The sequence below is a fragment of the Triticum aestivum genome, chromosome 3B (assembly GCF_018294505.1).
Source record: "Triticum aestivum cultivar Chinese Spring chromosome 3B, IWGSC CS RefSeq v2.1, whole genome shotgun sequence".
In the NCBI taxonomy this organism is placed as follows: domain Eukaryota; kingdom Viridiplantae; phylum Streptophyta; class Magnoliopsida; order Poales; family Poaceae; genus Triticum; species Triticum aestivum.
In genome coordinates this window covers 326,293,996-326,302,854 of record NC_057801.1, presented here as the reverse complement: position 1 = coordinate 326,302,854, position 8,859 = coordinate 326,293,996, and positions in this window count along the sequence as shown.

The window sequence follows — 8,859 nt, the reverse complement described above, 5'->3', positions numbered from 1 at the left end:
GGTTCATCATCTTCTAATCCTCATCTGACTTGGAGTGTTCATGATCTTCAAAAAGATCTGCATGCCATCATGGAGGTGCCTCCCGAGCCTTGGTTCCAATGTGGTCGTTGCAAACCTTGGGCTCGAGGGTGGCGCGCTCCGTTGTGGTTGGGCAAACTGCCCCGGCAAGGTCCTCGCCAGGGTCGTGGAGGCCACCCGGCAAGGATCTTGCCAGGGGACCCCACCTCGCCCTCGTGCTCTTCGTGTCTCTGTCTTGGCATTGCTTTGGCCGTCTTATGACCTCGGCCTCCTTCCCTTGCCTTGCCAAGTGTGGCCTAGGGCATGGCTCTGATTGCCCGTGCACAGGTAGAGGGGTGCAAAGTAGAACCCCTACTTCTATACACCGACAGGAGCCCCCGGGCCTGGGCCACACACAAGCGCGATGTGTTGTTGGGCTAGGCCTAGAAAGGTGCGCGGGCAGGCAGGGCCGGCTTTGACCGTGGTAATCCTTCGTCCGCTGCTCTTCCCCAAAATTCGTGTTGAATGCGTGACATGGGGATCACGCGTGAGGTGACCGAAGCGGGCTTGTGTCATCCTTTGGTGAATAGCAAAGAGGCGGCTTGTGTGTCCCTTTATGAACGCGGGGCCCCTGCTCATTTACGCTCTCTGCTCTGGAAACGTTGCTCCGCGCGTCCCACTACGGCCGCCCCTTGCGCCACGTACACAACATGCATGGTGCAGGGCGGGTGACAGGCACGCGGAATATGGGAAGACGTGCGCGCGTGGGTCGATACCCACGCGCCTTCAATTAGTCGGGGAGGGTGGTCGACGGCCTTGCCTATTGTCATCTTAATGAGCTGTGTTGCTTGAGAGAGGCGGCCGAGCCCCGATCCCACCCCTTTATGAGAAGATTGGGAGGGATGGCACCCTTCAGTTTTTTACCATCCGCCTCCTCCCATCCTTGCTTCTTCCTCCCCTCTGCCATGGCAAGAGGGCGTGCTGATGCTTCGATGGTGGCGGCGAGGGTCTCCGCTCGACAACGTGCCGCTCCTCCACAAGAGCTCGTGGCGGCAAAGCCGACCATGAGGGGAAGGGGGAGGGGGCAAGCCCAAGGCCGCCATGGTCCTCGGGGAAGAGGAGGACGGGGTGGAGCATCAGGCTCGCCTCCGTCAGTGGTCATGCTGCGCCGGGCGGCGCGTCGTCGTCTTCGTCAACCTACCCCATTCGCTCAGGAGATGGAGCTCGACCCACCACAGGCACTGAGACTGCATATGAGGGGCTGTGGGAATAGCGGCACATGGTTCGATGTCAATTTGCCAGCCCCTCATGTCATGTATCTCTGTCGCGGTTGGAAAACCTTCGCTCGCATCCACAGCCTGACGGCGGAGCTCATTCTCTACTTCAAGCTAATGGAGAATGGCCTCCTCTCCGTCAAGGTCTCCACCGACTTCAGAACTCGCCTGAAGCGCTGCGTGGAGAGCTCCTCTGATGTCGAATACTCGTCCTCAAACAAGAGTGACAAGGAGGACAGCGGAAGCGACAACGAGGGTAGCAGGCAAGGGGATGATGGGTCCGACTAGGTGTCAGACCTGCCACCCAAGGGCGGTGCCAGCAGCAACAGCATCTGCACCAGGCCCCTTCTCCCAGTGGGGTCGGCTCCTTGAACTTCTCGGGGTCGCCTCCTTGGGCAGCTAGCGCGGGGTGGCCGGAGAAGGCGAAGAAGGCGGGTGGCGAGCCGTCAAGTCGGAGTACGATGGCACCAACGCCTTTGTAGCATATTGACAGACCGCTGCCTCATCTTCCAGCTCTTCTCCCGGCACCATCATCACTAGCCCTCTCTTAGGCGGCCACCGACATGTTCTCTTGGCGACTTCTGCTACTCGTACCTCGCCTAGGCACTCCTTCTGCCCTCTTGCCTTCTTTGTTCCGTTTCCTGAGGAGAGGGACAAGAAAGGGATTACAGGCACCTTATCTTTTTTTAGCTTGTAAGCCTACGGGCCTTAGTTAGATTTAAAACTTGTAATCCCCTTGCTCATGTTTACATTTCGTATAAAGTTTACTTGTATGGAACGTATTAATGAAGAAGGGTGCTTGTCGGGTCTTGTGTGTGTGAGCAAAGCCCATACCAAGGAATGAATCCTTGTTATTTTAAATATAAACATCGTTGCCCGGCAGTAGGCCTTGCCGCTCCCCTACTCCATTCGACCACACTCACACCTTTGGCGGAGGCAGCGGCGAAGTAGGGGTGGACCCTACGCTTGCTTCCTTGCCGCCGCGGCTACAAGCAAATTCTGAACCAAGAAGAAGTCCTCGGGTGGCAGGAATGAAGGGAGCACGGCAGCCTTGGAATAAAACAAGGCTTCATACGTCCCAATTTTATACGGAAATGCATAACAGGGGATAAGAAAACTTATCTGAATCCGCAGGCCCCGGCAACCCTAGCTTGCCGTAGGTGGACCTTTGTGTCTTCAGCCCCCGGCAAGCTTGGTTTGCCGGGGCTAGAGCGCCGGCTTATTCTCTTTCTCCCACACAGCTCGGCAGAAATATCCATGTAACCTGTGAACCAAAGAGGACAGAGAACAGAGAGACGCAAACTCGGCCTCTATGCTAGGGGTTAGTCGCCCCTAAGCACTATCAACCCTAACCGAGGGAGAGACTCAACCTAGCATGCATGCTATGACTTAGGGCGCCAGTGCTTTGTTTATTTATGCTCAGGGTCTGCGCCTGGCTTTGTACAAAGGGTTACATGCCTTGTCGGCAAGGCTTGTACAAAAGGTGGCCTGCCAGGAGGCCCGGCAGCCGCGCCTTATGAGTAGAACTTACGAAGATGCTCGATGTTCCAGGAGTTGCTCACTTGAATGGCATCTTCGGACTCCAGGCGGACTGCGCCGGGCCTGTTGACTCGTATTACCCGATAAGGGCCTTCCCACTTTGGTGTCAACTTGTTGGAATTCTTGGCCGACTGAATGCGCCGAAGAACAAGGTTGCCTTCCTCAAAGCTTCAGGCATGAACCTTGCGGCTATGGTAGTGAAGCAAGATTTGCTGGTAGCATGCTGCTCTCACAGCCACCCGAAGACGATCTTCCTCGAGGAGCGTTGTGTCATCTTGCCACAATCTCTCTTGCTCAAGCTCATCATAAGAGAGCACTCAAGGTGACCCGTATATGAGTTCCGTGGGGAGAACTGCTTCTGCCTCGTATACCAGGGCAAAGGGTGTTTGGCCGGTGGCTCGATTTGGCATCGTTCTGATTGATCAAAGAACCACCGACAACTCATCAATCCAGCGCCTTCCTCTCTTGTGCAGCCTGTCAAAAGTCTTCGTCCTCAGGCCACGTAGCACTTCAGCATTTGCCCTCTCCGCTTGCCCGTTGCTCCATGGGTGTGCCACGGAAGTGAAACAGACCTTGCTGCCGAGGTCTTCAATGTATTGCATGAAGGTGTGGCTTGTGAACAGCGTGCCGTTGTCAGTGATGACTCTGTTCGGCACACCAAAGCGGAAAACTAGCCCCTTAAAGAATTTGACGGCTGACCCTGTGGTCACCTTCCTCACTGCTTCCACCTCTGTCCACTTTGTGAACTTGTCGATTGCAACGTACAAGTACTCAAAGCCCCCGAAAGCGTGAGATAAGGGCCCAATATGTTGAGCCCCGAGACCGAGAATGGCCAGGAGAGAGGGATTGTCTGCAAGGCTTGAGCTGGCTGATGAAGCTTCTTTGAATGGAACTGGCACGCTTCACACTTGGTTGCTAGTGTTGTCGTATCTTGGAGGGCAGTGGGCCAGAAGAAACCTTGCTGGAAAGCCTTGCTGGCAAGGGCCCTCGACCCTATGTGGGAACCACATATGCCTCCATGTATCTTTGCCAACAACTCCAGTCCTTCCTCCCCGGGGATGCACTTCAATTTCACTCCATTTGGTCTTTTTCTATACAGAATGTTATCAACAAACTGATACAGGGCAGACCGGCAGGCTACTTTCTCTGTTTCTTCCTGCTCCTCAGGAAGCTTCCCTGTTTGGAGGAATCGGACGGTATGCTGCGCCCATGCGGGAGCCTGTGGCTCGACGGCGAGGACCAAAGGCATTTCCTCTACCGCGGGAAAGGTCGCCTCCACGGCAAGGGCTTGGCGCCCCGCCGGAGTCGGCATTCCCACGGCAGGCTCGACATCAACGGCAACATCTTCGCCGGCGCCTCCAGGGAGCTCGGTGGGGAAGTATTTGCCGGGGCCTGACTTCCTCCACTTGTTCTGCCCTATTGATGGTTCAATGGATGGTTGAGTTAAACGAAGCATAAACGTACCTGGTTCCACCAGTAGCTTGAGGGTGGTGCGCTTCGACAGGTAGTCGGCAATGTCGTTCTTAACTCTGGGGACATGCTCTACCTGTATACCGTCAAAAGAGCTCCTCCAGTTTCCTCACTTCATATACATAGGCTTCCATCAACGGGCTTTGATAATCCTTGCTAATCTGTCGGACGACAAGCTGTGAATCGCCCCTGACGATGAGCTTGTTGACCCCGAGGTCTGTCGCGATCCTGAGACCGGCAAGCAATCCCTCGTACTTAGTGGTGTTGTTCGTCGACATCTCCCTGAGAAAGTGCATCTGGATCACATACTTGAGGTGCTCTCCGGTTGGTGCGACGAGAAGCACACCAGCACCGGCGCCTTGTAGCGAAAAAGCCCCATCAAAATACATAATTCAGTTGCGACTCATTTCCTTGCCGGGGAGAGTGGTGTCCTAGATCTCTTCGTCGGGTGTCGAGGTCCATTCGGCAATGAACTCCGCCAAGACTCTGCTTTGAATCATCGAGGTGCTTTCGAACTTCAAACCAAAACTCGAAAGCTCCAAGGCCCATTCCACAATCCTCCCCGTTGCATCTGGGTTATGCAGTATCGGTTGCAGCGGGAGGCAGGTGACGACAGTGATCTTGTGTGCTTGGAAGTAATGACGCAGCTTCCTCGAGGCCATAAGGAGGCCGAAGAGCAATTTCTGCACACCGGAGTACCTTGACCTAGCACCCTGCAATAGGAAGCTAACAAAGTAAACCGGGTGCTCCACCATCTTCTTCTTTTGCACCACTTCACCCGGTTGCATGGGTCCTATTGCACTGATGTCAGATCTTGCTGGGGGGCCAGCCTTGCCGGGACCAGGCCCTGTCGGGGAGAGTTCTGGCTCGCCATCCGTCAACTCTGTCATTGCCGCTACCTCTTCGTCGTCCTCCCTCTGCGCCACCAGTGCGGCGGTAACCACATGATTTGTTGCCGCTAGATACAGCAGCAATGGTTCTTCTGGTTTGGGCGCAACCAGCACTGGGGTGGAGGAGATATATTTCTTCAAATCCTGCAGCGCTGCCTCGGCCTCCGGGGTCCACTCCATTGGGCCCACCTTCTTCAAGATCTTGAAAAAGGGAAGGGCACGCTCAGCGGACTTGGAGATGAATCTGCTCATGGCGGTGACGCAGCCAGTGAGCCGGCGCACATCCTTGATCCGCTTAGGTGCCTCAATCTGCTCGATGGCCTTGATCTTGTTCGGGTTATCCTCAATCCCACGCTATGACATAAAGAACCCAAGAAGCTTGCCGGATGGGACACCGAAGACACACTTCTCAGGGTTCATCTTGAGGTTGATCTTGCACAGGTTTGCAAACGTTTCCTCCAGATCTTGCACAAGTGTTGCCTTGTCCTTGGTTTTGACCACTATGTCATCCATATAAGCTTCAAAATTTCTATGTAGTTGAGGCTCAAAACTAGTTTGGACTGCTCTTGCAAAGGTCGAGCCAGCACTCTTCAACCCGAAAGGCATCCATAAAAAGCAATACATACCACATGGGGTGATGAATGTTGTCTTCTCCTCATCTTCTCTTGTCATGAGAATTTGGTGGTAGCCTGAGTAGGCGTCAAGGAATGATAACAGGTCGCACCCGTTCGTGGAGTTAACAATCTTGTCGATGCGCAGCAATGGGAAAGGATCTTTCGAACAAGCCTTATTGATATCTGTGTAGTCAATACACGGCCTCCACTTCCCGTTTGCCTTGCGCACCACCACCGGATTGGCCAATCACGTCGTATGGAGTACCCCTCTTACCAAGCCTGCCGCCTCTAGCTTCCCGATCTCTTCTATGATGAACTCCTGCCTCTCTAGAGCTTGCTTCCTGACCTTCTGCTTAACGGGCCGCGCATGAGGACAGACAGCAAGATGGTGCTCAATCACTTCCCTGGGAACGCCGGGGATGTCGAATGCTTGCCATGCAAATACATCGACCTTTGCCCGCAGGAAAGTGACGAGCTCGCTTTCCTATTTGCCATCGAGGGTGGAGCTTATGGTGAAATCCCCTCCCGTGCCATCCTCTCTGATGGACACCTTCTTGGTGTCTGGTGGTGCAGCTCTGGATTTCTTGCTCTTGCCGGTGGAGCTATCTTGCACGTCCTCGATGGGAGCACAACACTCGGGAGAGGTGCGCTTGCCGGAGTGGGTGCGAGAGGTGTTGCCGGTCTTCTTTCCTCCCAGGGCTTCAACGGTAGGAGCAAGTGCCTTGGCGGCAACTGCTGCAACTGCTTCCCGGTACAGTTGGTTAGCGCAAATCAGCGCATCTTTCTTGTCGGAGGGTATGGTGATGATGTTCATCGACCCAGGAATCTTTAGTGTGTTGTAGGCGTAATGGGAAGCCGCCATGAACTTGGCCATCGCCGGGCGGCCGAGGCTCCCGTTGTAGGGCAAGAGGATCTCGGCTACATCAAAGACAATCTTCTCCGTCCTGTAGTTCAACTCACCTCCAAATGTCATGGGCATCGTGATCTTTCCCTTCGGCTGGCTCCTCCCCGGGTTGACCCCTTGAAACGTGCCCTTCTCTTCGAGATCTCCATCAGGAATTTGTAGCCTTTTGATCACAACAGGCGAGATCAAGTTCAGACCGGCCCCGCCGTCAACTAGCATCTTTGTTTTTTTAGGGGTCAAAGACAGTAGGAAAGGATCCTATTGTCACATATATTATATCACTTTTGTCAAAGTGTTAGTTTACATGATTACAAGGTGGGTCAATACAAGTATGGGGGTGTGTTAGCGCCCCAAGAGGGGAGATTAGGGTGCAGAGGGTTACAAGTTTGTTACAAGGAAGGCAGAAATGAACTCTACAAGGGGGGCTTCACCCTATGGCATTATAAATCTAGGTCATTTTGTAGTCTATCCCTCCAAGAGTTAAATGTGGGGGGATGCCTCTAAAGATAATGCCATTGCGTTCTTTCCAGATGCTCCAAGCTGATAACATGAAGATTTCCATGAACAATGCTGATGGCCATCGAAGTCTTCCTTCTCGGATAAGCTGCAATCTGTTTCCATTGTCTGGCCAAGAAATACCAAGTGCATTCTAGCATCTTTGGCTAAATGGGTAGTTGGAGAAAAGGTGCTCAACAGTCTCTTCCACGTTGCAACTACAAATAGCACAGTTGACATTGTTTCCAACGTTGTACTGCCTCCTTTTCAACATGTTTCTCGTGTTAACTCTATCTGCTAGGAGCAGCCAGGCAAATACTTTGATCTTGGTCGTGCATTTAGAGTCCCAAATCCAAGCAAAGGAAGGATTGGCGGAAACATTCCTGAAGAAGAATTTATAGTATCTGGCCGATGTGTATTTGGCTCCCCAGGAATAGGTCCACTGGTTAGGTTTGTCACCATCCAGGGTTGTGTCTGCGGTTCGGGCTTGTAGTTGTTGAAGTTCTTGTCGAGCCAGTGGCGTCAGAGGAAGGTGAAAGCCAGTGTGGATATTGGTTATCGCCAAAAAGTCAGCAACAAAAGCATCCTCAAGTTTGGTGAATGAGAACGCCCGGGGGAAAGCTTCATCATTCAGCTGGTCACCCCAGAGATCTTTCCAGAACAGCATGGTGTCGCATTTGCCAATTTGTACCGTAGTGATCCCTCGATAAATGTCACTCAAGTTCATGACATCTTTCCACCAGAAAGAACCGCAAGCATCCGTGGCATGGGGCACCTTGTTGTTGTAGTATGTATTCCAGATCAGATGGACCCAAGGGATGTCATGCTTGTTGTAGAAGTTGTGCAGAAACTTGAGAAGGAGAGCTGTGTTTTGGATTTTGATATCGAGAATCCCTAGGCCTCCGCGATTCTTGGGGCGACAGACTAGGTCCCATGCATCTAGGGAGGTTGCTTTTTTCCCCTGGTCAGTTTTCTTGCGCCACAAGCAACGCCTTCGTATTTTGTCAAGGTGTTCAATCAATTTGTGAGGGAACCTTAGCATACACATTGGGTATATCAGCATGGACGTTATGATTGAATTTAGGAGAGTCAGTTTAGAACCATGATCAAGCATACATAGGGAGGAGGATAGCCTTCGTTCAGTTTTGTCCACCAGTGGCATCAGATCCACCATGGTCGGCCTGGTGGTACCCATTAGCAAGCCAAGGTAGGTGAAGGGCAGTTTACCCGTAGTGCATCCCCAAATTTGAGCTAGTTGATCAACCATGTCCTCCTATACATTGAGAGGTATGAGCAACGATTTTTGGAAGTTTATCTTCAGACCGATGGAATCAGCGTAGTCCAGAAGCAGTTGCTTCATTATTTTGACTTGGTCTGGACATGCAGGCATCAGAAAAATGGTGTCGTTGGCATATTGGACCACAGGATAATCAGTTGGTTGATTGCAAGGGATTAGGAGGTGGATCTTGTGCTGTCTGTATGCATAATTGCAGCTTGTAGGAGGTCGGCAGCAAGGACGAAAATTAGAGGAGAAAGTGGGTCTCCCTGACGAATGCCACGTTTGCAATGAAATTGTCGGCCCGGGACACCATTCAGAAGCACGGAAGAAGTACCAGACTCGAAAATCTTCTTGATCCAGTTGAGCCATCTATCATCGAATCCCATTTGCTTCATTA